The 14,590-nt window shown below is 43.0% G+C and overlaps 1 long non-coding RNA gene across 1 annotated transcript in view; it reads left to right on the forward strand.

Annotated features, from left to right (window-relative positions):
• LOC106029187 (uncharacterized) overlaps nucleotides 1-5,894 on the forward strand; it is a 28,759-nt gene extending 22,865 nt beyond the window's left edge. Inside the window, exon 6 of the long non-coding RNA XR_001202855.2 lies at nucleotides 5,612-5,894. This is a non-coding gene — a long non-coding RNA (uncharacterized LOC106029187). The remainder of the gene's footprint in view (nucleotides 1-5,611) is intronic.
• Nucleotides 5,895-14,590: the final 8,696 nt, after the last annotated feature.

Raw genomic sequence — 14,590 nt, forward strand, 5'->3', positions numbered from 1 at the left:
TGGGATCAGTGAATCCATGTTTAGATAATTAAATGAATTAATGGATGAACAAATGAAAAGGAACTGGTTTTCTTACTACAGAATGCTAACTAATAAATGTAGAAGTAATAATTGAAATAGGGAATCACTACATAACAACTGTTATGGTATGTCCTCCTGTCTGGATGTCCTCCTGAAGCCTCATGTGGTCGTGGGATGGGCTTCTAGACTTTGTGATTGATTCATGGTCCAGTTCTGGGGTTATGAGTGTGAGTGCTACACCCACCCTAGGGTTGGTAGCCTATGTAACATATAAGGGGCAGAGAGAGAGAGAGTCCCTTCCTTCCTCATTTTGGTCTTGCTGCTTTTGCTGTCTTCTGACCACCATCAACCATTGCCCTCTGCCAAATCAGCTGCCTTGGAGCCAGCTGATTATAGAGTGAAACCTCCACAAACTATGAGCTAAAAAAACCTTACCTCCCTTAATTTTTGACACTAGATATTTTGTCTCATAAACAAGAGAAAAATAACCCAGATAGAATTTGGTACTGAGAGTGGGATCATGGTGTAACTAAATGTAACCATGTAATTCAAGAACATTTGGGAATGCCTTTTAGGAAGAATTTGAAAATTTTCAGTGATGTTACCTGAAAGACTAAAGCTGTAATGCCTTAGGCTGTTCTGCATAGGAGATTCTGGTTAGAGCTCAGAAGACCAGAGGGCTGATAGAAATCTTATTGGTAAAATCCAGGTTCAGGAGGTTTCTGCTGGGAAAAAGGATTCCAGCCAGTGTGCATTATGGATTGGCAAAAAGTCTGTCTGCATTTTACTCATGTCCAGAAACTTTGTCTGAAACTAAGATTAAGGACATTTAATTAATTTATCTGGCAGAAGAAATTTCAAGGTGGTCAAATGTTGAGGCCGTGGTATGGCTATTGTTGGGGGCCTTTATCCGGATTAATGTTGCAAATCAAGAGCAAAGATCTCAGCAGGATTATTTAAAATGTGAGTTTGGTCAGAAAGGAAACTCCAGTAAAGTTATGGACCCCAAAGATAGAGCTGAGGAGATCTTAATTGCTGAGCAGGAACAGGAGAATATAAGAGATGGTCTGAGGGCCTCATGAGAAGCATCAAGTCTCCACTTGTTGCAACCTCAAAACTGCAAAACTGAAAGTCTTTGTGTTGAGGAGAAGGCTGTACAACATAGTGCCCCAGAATGGCAGCAACACATTATGTTCCAGAATGGGGGTGGTGGCCACATCAGGTTCCAAAATGGCAGCAGCTGCACCAGATTTAAGAATGGTAACAGACTAGAGAATTTGTACCTTGGAATTGGATTCAGAGTGCCCAGTGATTCAGGCACTTGACTCCTACAGCCAAGAGAGAAGAAAGCCTGGGTATTGCTCCAGCTGGCAGCGGACCTTGACATCACCCTTGTGGCATTGGTTTTAGGTACATGCAGAATGCAAGAGTTATGAGGTTAAAAAGGTTTCCATCTAGATTTCACAAGGCCTGGGAGCCAGGCAGTGTGCCTCTGAAAGGGCAGTGTGTGAAGCTGTGAAAGTGAAGCCAAAGTTACAGTAGAGACTCTAAAAGTTAGGAAAAGCCAGAAACATGGACCATCCAAGAAAAGCTGCAAGGATTGAGCAGAGCAGGCCTAAAAGAGAAGCCCTGGGAGCTACAATCACCAAAAGTGCCAGAGGGACAGAGTCATGCAAACCCTTTAAAACCCACATCTTTGTAGTCCCCTGTTTGTACCTTTTGGAATGCAATTGTTTATTGTGTGCCATTGTGTGATGGAAGTGTTTAACTTTCTTTTCTTTTGTGCAGGGGCTCACAGCTAAGAGTTTGCCTTACATTTTGGAGGAGACTTGGGTTTTAGACTTTTCAGCAATGCTGAAACTGTTAGGATGCTGGTAACTCTTAGAGATGGACTAAATGCCTTTTTGCATAAAGTATGTGTATTAGCCTTTGGGAGGCCTGGGTTGGAATGATACAATTTGCGTTCAGATGTCTTCTAAAGCCTCATGCCATAATGGGGGCAGGCTTATAGAGTTTGTGGTTGATTCATGGTCCAATGCTTGGGATTATGATTGTGAGTGCTACCCCTACACTATGGTGGGTAGCCCACATACAATGTAAGGGACAGAGTCTTCTCTCGTGCACTCCTCCCTTTTGGTCTTGCTGCTTTTGCTTTGTTCTAGCCACCATGAACTGTTACTCTTCTGCCACACCACTCTGCTTTGGATCCAGCTGATTATGGACTGAAACCTCTACAAACTATGAGCTAAATAAACCTTTTCTTGCTTAATTTTGGATGTCAAGTATTTTGTCTCAGCAATGAAAGAAAAGTAACCAAGACAGCAACCTCCACAGATATAGCTAACTTTATCTAAAGTTGTCAATGGATGCTAAGATTGATAGGTGAAAATTTCACTAGGAATTGGGTATTTTGACATGGTCTATGAATACATTTCTGTAAAGTATTAGTCACTTTCAAAGGAAAAATGGTAATTTAAGGTAGAGAAACCAAAAAGCCAAGTCACCTTTCTTGTGAGCTGGCACAATCCATGTGGGGTCTGGGAGGAGAAACAAACCAATTTGCCCTTCCTATGAATTGGTAGAAGTCATGCTGGGCCTGGGAGGAGAAACAAGAAGCCGAATTGCTCTGCCTGTAAACCAACTGGTGCTTGGGCTGGGAGACAAGAACTCCAGCTAATTTGGAGGACAGATTGAGTTGCTAGCAACTGAGGTACAAAAACAACCTAATGCTTTTATTTGATTGAATTTGCAGGCCTAAGGCTGGTAGTCTGAGCATCTGTTAAGGGTAGAGCAATATGCAATATAGCAAATATGGGGGATTTCTTTTTGTATTGATTTTGAAATGCAGTATTGTTCTTGCTATTTTGTTTTGTTCCATTTATTTTTATTCAGTGTTCTACTTTGATTGGTTTCATTTAGTTCTTTTTTTTTTATTTTGTTATGTCTAATGGTATAGGCAGCAATTTTGAAGATAACAAGAGGCATTATGGTAACCATTGTTGATTTCTTATTGTTCTGTTTTGAAGTCCTGTATCACTTTCACTGTTTTGCTTTGATTGGTTTTATTCTGTTTTATTTTGTTTGGTTTATTCTCTTTAAAATAAATTTAAAAAAATAAAGTAGAGAAATCTGGCAGACATCCTCTTGACCATAGGGCCAAGGTGGGATGGGTTGATAAGGTGCACCTTCCTATCAGATGTACTGGGACAGGCGGGGCAGTGTTTACATTTTCATTGTGCACTATGTGTCAGACACAGTGCTAAGTGCTCTGTAGGGATGATCACATTTAGTCTCCACCTCAGGCTTATGAGAGACGTAATACAATTTTTGTTCTACTTGTAACAAAACTTTTGAGGTTAAGACGATTAATTTGTTCAAGATCTGATTGCTGGTAAATAATGAGGTGGAGATTCACACTTGTGATCTACCTACATAGCCTTCTAGTTTGTAGGCTGATTTATCCTACCTGAGGACTGGAAAAAGACAAAAAAGAGGTTTACCATGGCGCTCTAGATCCCTCTTGGCTGGTTATATCAACTAATTCAATGTATTCCCCCTCTCTCTATCTCTCTCTCCCTCTCCCATTTCATTCCCTCTCCCTCTCTCCCTTTCCTTCTCTCTGCCAAACACACACACACACACACACACACACACACACACACACACACTTAGGAGTTGAAGACTTCAGAGGATTTGAGATAACTCCACTCCCTTGAGCCTCACTGGGGTGCCATACTTCTGAGAGGGTCCTGGAAACTTTGATGAGATGGAGGAAGGACCTTCAGGGATCCGGTTTCCAGGGGTCACAGTTCAACATAGGCAATGAAAAGAGTCTAGAGTCCCAAATCCTTGAACACGAGAAACTGCATTTTAGAAAGCTCTTTCCTGAAATTTCTTTCTTTTGGCTTGCTGTAATTTGCCACTTTTACAAGCTACTGAACCACATCACTGGTGTGAATAGTTTCGAAGCTTACATATTTCTTCTTGTAATCAGTTTAGTCAATCTTGTAACTATAAAGAGTGAGATGGTAAATCCTAAGCTCCCATTCTGAGTCAGAATTTATGACAAGAACAACGTGCTTATGCCCAAACAGAACCATGCACGTATGGTAATATGGCACTTGAAATTTATGTACTTCCGCTTATCCAAGGAACAGAAAGTGCTTCTATAAAATGAATTAAGAGCCAACTGTCTACAGCAGGCAATGAGAACATTTCAAAATAGGGCTTCTGAGGGAATCAGTTATTCTTTGTGAGGCCAGGGTTCATACTAAACAGCCATGTGTCCCAATGTTTTACAGAAGTGGTTCCAGGAGACCACTGCCACTTTAACCCTTGCTCAACAGTGATGAATATAACTGCATTTTTGCCCACAAGTTGTGTAATTGAAGACATTCCCTTATCACTGCTCTTTAGTGCTGGATGCCACACATCATTAGGCCCTGGCATTAGAAAAGAGATTGTCCACAGAGTGCATCCCGTCATTCCTTTTATTGACTAACTGGTCAGCTCTTCTTCTTAGTAAAGACAATTCCTAACAATTCTCTTTGCCAGGCTTTAAAACTCTGGCCTTGTAGATAATCCCACTATCATTCACAGCCCCATGAAATAGTATGGCTTCTATATACTGCATAGTTTTAAATGGCCATGCTTCAATAGGTCTTTGTATTAGCTACCTACTGCTGTGTAACAAATTATCCAAAAACGGTGTGACTTAAAAACTACACTGATTATCTTTAAATTTCTGTAGGTCAGGAGTCCTGGCATGGCTCAAATGGTGCTTCTGCTTCAGAGTCTCTTACAATGTGTCACCTGCAACTGTGGTCACCTCATGGCTTGACTAGGGAGATTTTCACTCTTAAGGCTTTTTGCAACATTTGGTTCCTCTTGGACTGTTGGGGTAGAAGTCTCATTTTCTCTCAAGCTGTTGAGTGGAAGTCAATCACTTACCACTTGTGCATCTCACAGGCCAGAGGGCAAGACAGAGCATGAACCAGACAGAAACCAGGCTTTTGTAACAGTCACAGAAGTGACTTCCCACCTTCTACTCACTGGTTATAGTTAAGGGGAGGATTACACAGAGGACAAAAAGCTAGCCACTGGGAGACATTTTTGAAGTCTTTTTCATACACTGTCTCACTTTATCCTTGTAACAATTCTGCAATGCAGTCTTGGTCTTTCCATTTCACAGATGGGAAAACGGATTCTCTGATTCTTGTGCTTACACCTATAAACGCTGAAGTTCTAATTTAGGAATCCCGTGTTTATTCATTTATATGTTTATCTCAAAGATATATGAAAGAAACAAAATACCAGGTGTACTATAAATTTTTATTCTTGGTAAAATATGGGTGTATGAAAACATCCTAGTAGTTCTTAATGAGTGGTCTGAGATGAGAAACCGCACTGATTTATTGTGTTATACCAACAGTAGATACACTATAAAAATTATATACCTTATGTCATTATAAGAATATAAGAATTTGCATTAGAATTATTGCTTAATCTACTTTTATAATTTTCGGTGATATGCTTGGGAACATTCTCCTGGGATTTGAATGTCTAAGATCTAATCACTTTCATTTTGCAGATGAAGAAACACAGATGAATTGTGGTTATGATATAAACAATGCCCCAGAAACTGAAATAGAGTACTTTATTCCAGTCCTATTTATAACTCAGCCTCTATGAACAGATACATGGGAACGGCTGGCATGTAACTCGAGGCAGCTCCACATCAAACCCACATCAGCTGCCTGCCACAGACATCAGCAAGACTCGTCAGTATGCTGCTCTTGAGGTTATGCAAAATTTACAGAAATAAAGTGGAAATTGAAAACCTGCACATATATAAAAGATGAATTAAAAATTTATTTGTGTTTCTTTTTTGACTCAGGGGAGAATACATTGTGCCAAGTATTGTGCAAAGGACTTCTGATAAAAGTACACAACATTACTCACTTAACCTCCTTACAGCTGCTTCTAAAAGTAAAGCCAGGGGTGGGGGCTGCAGCTGATTCCAGGGGGCTCCATTTTCTTTGCTGAGATGGCTCTGGAGTCCTGAGTCCTTGCTGGCCAGTCAGGAAGAGACCCATGTGAAGCTCTTTTTGCTGACACAGGAAAGCTCGAGTTTAGTGGAGCCAGAGTGGAAGCACTTTCTCACTCACAGAATCAGAGCTGAGCAAACATGCTTGTACTTTACAGCTGGCACTGGGTCCCAGCAGCTTCTGCAGCCACAGAGCCAGTTAACCTCAAGTTGAAAATACTAAAAACAAACAAAGGAATAAAAAGTGGGTGCCGAGTGTGCTAAACTTTCCCTTTTACCATTACATAGCATTTACATTGTATTAGGCAATCTAGAGATGACATAAAGTATATGGGAGCATGTTCAATAGTTACATGCACATATACCAGTTTATATGGGGTATTGGAACATTGGTGGGATTTCAGTGTCTGTCGATAGTGCCGGAAGCAATTTCTCCATAGAGGGATGATCGTGATGCACTACTTTCTTTTTGGTTTCAAGGCTTCTAATCAGGCTCTTGCTCGTGCTAATGGTGTGCCTCACCACTCCTTCAATCCCTGACCCCCCTTTAAGACAATCGAAGATAGTCTGTGGCATTGAAAGTTATATAGAATGTTTCTTCACTAAAGGAAAGGCAGGTGTTCTTCTGGGGCCATCGCCTAGCAGAGCAAAGCAACCTAGACAAGGGATGTGGTGTCTCTGATCTATGGGAGCACACAGAGGCCAAAAGGAAAGACAAGTCCACCTGCATAAAACCCAAGAGCAGAGGTCTGGAGAAACAATAAAGGTTGTTTGATGCCCACAGGGCAACTTGGAAGCAAAGTTATTCCAATCAGGAGAACTTTTGCTGATAATTATTGGACCACAATCTAAGATGTGCAAAGGCAGAAATAGAAATGGCTGAATATAGGAGCCCTGACTTACTATCTTGAAATATGAGCACATTTTGGTTGGTTTTCAGTCTTTTCTAGCATGATTTGATGACCCCCTTTCCTTTCCACCTGCCTCTCCTGAGGTTGTGCTAAAATACTCCATAGAAACAGAACCTTCATGCAGCAGCCTCCTGTAGCAGCAGAGCAGGTACGAGGTAGCTGCTGTCCCTTCTAGTTTACTTTTTTTTTCCCTCCAAATACCCAGATTTCTAAGTGGTGAGAAAACACAAACCCTAAAAACCTCATTAGAATTTTGGATTAAAGACAGCTATCTGTCTTGTCTCATTTTTGATACACCAGCTGATAATTGGGCTATAGTTAGGTCTAAAAATAACATACAGTACATTAAAATAATGTTCCTTGGCTACATTTCCAAAGTGGTATTCTGGGACTTCTGTGCATTAATCCTGTAACAATAACAGGATTTGCGCTTTTAACTCCCTTGGTGTAGCTTTGAAAATCTAGCCTAAAGCAGCTAATGTTGCCATTTAAATCCTCTCACTATCCACAGGGAAATGCAGAGATTAAAAAAATGACAACCCAACTGCTCAAATGACCTATACCTGCGAGAATCAGAGAAATAACCTATTTCCTCTCAGGAACTGGGCTGATCAATATAAATATTTCAAAATGGGCTATCATGGCAAAAAAAAAAAAAAAAAAAAAGCCCTGGAATTTGTATCCTACTTCAGAACACGCTAGATATTTTCAGTGTGGACAGATGAGGTTTCCCACAGGAGAGAGGGGCATTGTAGCTGCTGAATAACCACAGCTGAGCTGGACTGCATGTGTGAACCTGTGTGTGTGTGTGTGTGTGTGTGTGTGTGTGTGTGTGTATGTGGGGTGGGTGTATGCATATGTAGGGAGTGACGAGGAAGGAGGCTGTCATTATTGTGTACGTTTCTGGTAAAGATTCTCTTTCCCTGTCGAAACTTGGGCGTCTCCCAGAGATTAGGTACTGTTAATTGTGTCACTTAAAACACTGCGTAGCTTAAAATTTGCACACAGCTTTAAAGGGAAGCTCTAAATAGCCCTAAATTGAAGTGGCGGGAGTTTTTCAATGATATCATTAATTGTGTTTCATTAATTGAGAAAAAGAGCTTTGTTCAGCCACGGCTGTGATGGGCTAGATTTAATCAGCGTAGGTACCACTAACAGGCTGGCACTGCTTTTGGCCTGCAATGCCTTTGAAATTCTAAAACGGAAAAGGAGGCCAACACATAGCAATTATTTCGGAACAGATTGCCCGTTAACATTTCATAATATCACTGAAATGCATCCTTTCTGGGACAGCCTTGCTCTGGCTGTAATAGTCCGAGAGGTGGCAGCACTACTGCTCTGCTGGCGCCTGTGTCCCTCCAGCCAGCTCCCGCAAGTCTGGCATTGCGTCACCTGGAGGCCTGTGCGCAGGGCGAGGTGGGGGAGGGGAGCCAGGGAAGCCAGCCTTCTGCATCCCGCTTCTTCTGGAGAGTTCAGGAAACAGCTGCACGGATTGTTTTAAATGGATTGGAAAAGGGTTTTCTTTCTCCCCACCATGAAATCTACTGTCTTCTGTGACATCTTTCTTAAGACCACATGGGGACACTTACGTGTTCCGTGGTTTGCTCCCTGAGGGAAGAAGGAAGAGTTGTGACTGCCAGAGATCCCCTGAGACCTCATTTTCAAGTCCCTGTACTTGTCTTTTGTAAACACAGGAAGGTGGGATTAAGATGGTATTACTGGCAATTATTTTTTGAGCATGTTTGTGTGCAAGGCGCTTAACACAGCCCCGAGAAAGTGACATAGTCTCTACTGAGGACCGCTTTCTTTTCTCTGCAGTCATCCTCGGTGCCACCCTCCTCCAACACCAATCTCATGCTAAAAATATTCCACAGAACAAATAGCTGTTGAGACAGAATCAAAGTCTGTGCAGATAAGGGACAATATAGCCTGCCGTGCTAAGTGTCAAATGCATGAAGTGAAAAGCCTCTGGTGACTTATGAGGGAGTGTCAGGGCTGGTCTAGAGAGCCCAGCATCCAGGCCTCGGAGGAGCCGGGGCCTCTGTGTGCAAGGTGGTCTGAGAACAAGAGTGAGCACCCACTAAAGCAGCCTTGCTGAGGAGGTTAACTGGCGGGATGCAGAGACAGGAGGACTCTCACGGGAAACTAACGTCCAGGAGGTCACAGGGCACTGGACGTAGGCTCAGGAGTGGATTAGGGTCCAGTGCATCTCAGCCTGGGATCATTCTGTTTCTGTCATATCCAACATAGGGTCTTGGTCACTGTGTCCACCACTTGTCACCAGTTTGGACTGTCTTCGACTCTGTGTACCTTTCATTAGCTTATTTCTTCAGCTTAGTCTTCACTTGGATGCTCTGTCTCACAGCTTTCATGTGTGGCACGTGAGCTCTGTATACATCTTTTCTGCTTCTGATCTCACCAACAACTCAACGATTATGATCTCTGGTCAGAGAGAGGAAGAGGAGAGTGGGAAGAAGAAAAGGAGCCTCCTCAGCTGGGTTACCACGCCATTCATTCTGTCTGGCGGAAACTTTAAGACCTGCACCCTTTGGGAAACAAGCCAGTCTGTGATTGGCTGCCTTCACATCATCTTCCGTAAAGACCCACCCTTCTTTTCTGGAGGGTTGTGGATGTGGTAGGCACTGATTCTGATATTTTTTCTGAGCAGCAGTGCTCTCTCAGGCTTAGAGATGCTGGAAGTCCCAGTGTCCAGGTATCTGCTACCTTGATGAGTTGCTCAGACTCTAGTGAGAGATGAACACTCAACCTCTCTTATTTGTAGGAATTCAGTCATGTAGCTTGGAGAACACATTTAAAGGTGATAATTTATGCCCAACCCTCAAAGATTCCAGAAACTCAAAGGAAATCTTACAGGACCTTTTTTGCATGATGATGTCATGTAATTTTGTATAGTATAGGTTTGTCTGGGCTGATGGAAGAGTGCTCCTGGATTAGAGTCACATCTTCTTATAACTAAATCTCCATTTCTTGCAATGTCTAACACAGTGCTATCCAGTGGATCCCTTATCCATGGCTTCACTTCCATATGGTCAAGCATGGTCAGAAGATATTAGACAATTCTGGAAATAGATGTAGATTTTAAACTGCACACCACTCTGAGGAGTTTAATCAAATCCTGTGTCATCTCACTTTATTGTGTCTGGGACATGAATCACTCCCTTATCTAGGCTACATACCCTATCTATCCTGTTCACTGAGTAGCCCTTTCAGCTAATAGGCGTATTAATGCTGGTTTATAGGGCCTGGGGTGAATGCTGGCTTCAGGCATCCAATGAGGGACTTGGAATATATCCTTCTCAGATAAAGGAGAACCACTGTACAAGAAGTAGGCATTTGGTGAGTGTCTGAAAAGTTGATTTGACTAATCTTGATTGCACATTCAGCTCAGGAGATTTCTCATTAAATTCCAAGTAAATTAGTTCTTTTCCAGTCATCTGTTGGAATCCTGAGGTATGGATTCATTTGATCAGTTTTCCAACTTTAATCTTCTCTTGCCCATTTCAGGAAGCATAACATCTTAGACACTGATTTTTCAGGAATTCAATGTCCTTGGCTTCTCATAGGATTCAAAATGTCCAGGTCAGCCTTTGATTTCATGCTCTTTACTTTTTTTCCTGGTTACCCTTTTGCACTAACACATTCTCTTCTATTAGGATGGGCAAAATTATGCTGTGGTATCATCAGCTTCCGAAGTGCGGTGGAAATCCCACTTGGCAGAGTGGCTCTGGGACTCAATCACCAGGCAGTCTGTCACTCAGCATCAATCTATAGACAGTCTGTCACTCAGCGTGTGCCCGTGTGGGATGGGGGGAGGGCACGGCTGATCGTGCGCTAGCTCTTGACTAAGTCTTCCTTCCACTCAGGAGAAACACACATCATATCTGATCCTTCATTAGCCAAAGTCAGTCACGTGGCTGTGCCTGACTTCGAGGAGACGGAGATGTGCAGTCCTGGAAAGGGAGGACAAGATCAAGAAATACTAGGGATCTGCAGAGCAGCCACCACCCCTCCACAGAGGGCTTGGAGGTTTCTGCCTTCTAGTTCATTCTTTAGCAAGGCAGGGAAGTAAGTATAAACCTTTTATCCTTTGGAAGTCACTGGAATCAAAAAACAAAATCTGTAACAAAATAAATCTGTAACAAAAATGAGTTATGTTATTAAATTTTTTCTTTCTCTCACATCAACTATCAGAAGCAATCACTTGCAATACTTGCTAAATGCCAGCTGTAAACATGTAGTTCATGTTAGTCATTGGATGTATTTGGAGTTGCTTGGCCCACTCATGTTTCCCAGGCTTCCTAAACCTCACAGAGGGCTGCCCTGTGGTGAAAAGTCCTCTTCCACGGAGCAGAATCCCTTCAGACTCCTCAGCTGCGGGATCTGGCCTTTAGTTCTCGTTCCAGACTGATTAGACACTGCAGGTCACAATGTTAGAATCCAGATTCTTAGTCGTCCTGTGTTACTCACTCAGTAATTCTGCTGTCTCTAAAAAAATACAGTCAGAGCACTGAGTGAGAAGTTTATCCTCAAATGTAATAAGTTTGGTACCAATGTCAATAGGCTATTGCTATGCTATACCAAGTGAGCCGCAAGTCTTTGCATTCAAATCTGAAGATTGGCTCAAGTTGGAGCTCTTTATTTTCTGGGTGTGTTATTCGGGGGAAAACCACTGGGCCTCTCTGAACTTTCATTGGTAAAATTAGGGCGATTACATTTACCTTCCAGGATGTGGTCTCCTGTTGGTACCACGTCTCTAAATTACCTAACTCTCAGATTTGTGGGGGATTTAAACTATTTGGACAAAGATAACTTCTGTGCAAAAATATATTTGTGTAAAATGTATATCCCAAGCTGGGTACTTCTTCCCTCCTTTTTTCGTTGCTAATTAAGAGTCATAAATAAAATGGTGATGAGCTGCAGTCTGCCGTCTGTGCTGTAGCTGGAGGGCTGTTGTGACTTTGCCTGACAAATGGCTAACCAGCCGCTCCCACCATGCCCAACTCAAGCGCTCAGCACTGAGAAATCCAGCTACTGCCAACAGCATCTTATAAACTTGTCACTATTTACTTACTTGGTGACAGTGTTTTTGTTCAGTGATCATCCCTAAGATTTCACCCATCAGGGTGTGTCTGTTTCTCTCAAATGACAAAATGTCATTTAAATATAATCCTTTCCCAAATCACATGAAAAGAATAGAGGTCTCTAAAGAATACTTGGTGCTCCATGCATTGCAGTCGGAGTTGGAAGTTGTTTATCCGGAGTAGTAACTGGGCATGCAAAGGGGTTTATTGAATGGTCATATAGCTGCTTTACTATGGGGTTTCTGACTTCTGGGTAACCTGCTGAGAGAGATCTCACAGCAGCTCGGGGGAATTTTGCCAGGTGGTTGGTGTCATGTTGGCCTACTGAAATTAGCCATGGTGAGAGTGTTTACACCACGGCAAACAGGAAACACCACCAATCGGGCTTTTTCTCCCGCAGGACTGCTTGTAAACATTTACTAGCACACCCTTGCACAGTATAACCGAGTCTTTGTGTAGCTGAGTCAAATCTGGATGTGATTGAGGACAGGAGAAGGGATATCCAACTTAGAAGTGTAAACACAGCCATGGTGCTGGGCAGGGGCAAAGGGAGCTCGTACGATGTTCCTACCCCATGCCAAGGTGTTTGTCAGCCTAGACTGGGATTGGTATATACTGATTCAGGAGGTGTCCAGCAAAATTAAACAGGGTGGTCCTGCCAACAGTGTGTTTGTATGAAGGACCGAGGGCCTCCTGGGGCCTCAAAGCTGTCCATGAGAGGGAAGGGAGAATATTTGGGATAACATGGTACATGACACTTAGGTCTCAACCTAGGCACTCACTGAGATTTGTAGCGGGGTGTGTGTGTGTGTGTGTGTGTGTGTGTGTGTGTGTGTGTGTCTGGGGGTTCTGTGTGAAAACTGTAAAGGCTGCTTTAGGAAAACTGGTACTTGATTGTGCTGTTTGGATTTGGCATCTTGTTAGTTCCAGGACCTCAGCTGCAGTATTTCAGGGTCAGCAGAGGTTGGCTGACCCCTAGAGTGCACTGGGATGCTTTTCAGGACTGTTTTGCAGAGGGCTGGAGAGTGAACAGATGGCAAAGACCCATAGAACTTATTCATGTGAGTCTGAGGCTGGAAGGCAGGGGAAGGATGGTTGCACATATATTTTCTCTTTGTCCTCACAACATCCCTCTGAGAAAAGCACTTGATAGGTGAAGAAGCTAAGGGTCGGAGGACTAGAATATCTTGCTTGACACCACACAAAGTAAATGGTAGAACTAAAGTTCAAACATGGGTCACTTTGACTGCAGATCCTCCATGGGGTCCTCTGAAGCCCCCATCTCCAGTGTTGAACTAGCCTTTCCTTCTATCTAGCTTTGAGGGAAGAAGGTTTCTCTCCTCCCCAGAACCAAACTTTCTACCCCTGTCTGTGAATCAATCCTGTACCTTCCCAGTTGGTGGTCAGGGCCTTTTGATGAAGTACCCCTTGCTCTATGATGCATCTTTAATCTTTAATCTTTCAGCCTGCGCATTAATCTTTGCCATCTGCAGCAGCACTGAGTGGCCGCTGTGGCTGGCTCTTATCTGCTTGCTTGTCTTCTGCACCGAGCGATGTTCAGAGTCTCTCTTTCTTCCTGAAACCCTCGGCTTCCCTGACCACGTGACTCATTTTTCTCTTTCCTCTCTGGTTACTCCTCTGGCCATTTCTGGCTCTTCTCCCAATTCCAAACCCTTAAAATGTAGGCACGGCTCCAAGAGTCTGGAGTTGACTTTCATCTCCGTTTTCAGTCTCTCCCTTCTGTGGTCCTTCACGGGCCCAGCACTCTGTGCAGACAGTCCCAAATCAATACATCTGTAGGCCTGGACTGGGTCCCAGAGCCAAGAGCAGTCTCTGCTATGGGATGGGCACTCAGTCAACAAAAGAGAGCTCTGTGACAGCGTGAAGGCACATGAATATTGATTTATTTGAAGGTGGCACCTTCAGGCTCTAAACTCCTCAAAGCCAGGAACTGTGCCTTTTCTCTGTTTTGATTCCTTGATCCAGAAAAATACATAGTAGCTGTTCAGTAAATATTTATTGAATGAATGAATTAGCCCAAGCTTGATGATGAGATAGCGCAAAGCCGTGGCAATCCTTCACCAGGAATTTAGACTTTACTCTGTGTGCAGTGGGCTGGGAGCCACCCAAGGCTTTTTCCCATCTGAGTAACTCAGTTGGAGCTGAATCCAGAATGACTCATCCAGCTGCAGTCAGCATTCAAAACCTTGTGCCATCTTTTCCCCTGCCCTTGCTGTTCCATTTCTAATCAGTGGTCCAATCTTGACTTTACTTCAAAATATGACTTATGGCTTTTGTCTATGTTTTTGCTCTTATTTGCATGGCTAGCTTTCAAGGTCAGCCCTAATTACCTCTTGTCTGGATGTCAGCATTGGTCATTCTCCTTTCCAGTTGCTGTGTTTCCTTTGTCTGTGTGCCACAGGCTTTGGCTGCTCTACTGATGGCTCGCTTTGTGTTTGAAAAAAGAAAGAACAAAGCTGAATTAGTTCTGGGGAAGCCAGGCTAAAGAG

The sequence above is a fragment of the Cavia porcellus genome, unplaced genomic scaffold (genome assembly GCF_034190915.1).
Source record: "Cavia porcellus strain 051 isolate PalLab524CR breed Dunkin Hartley unplaced genomic scaffold, mCavPor4.1 scaffold_14, whole genome shotgun sequence".
NCBI lineage: Eukaryota > Metazoa > Chordata > Mammalia > Rodentia > Caviidae > Cavia > Cavia porcellus.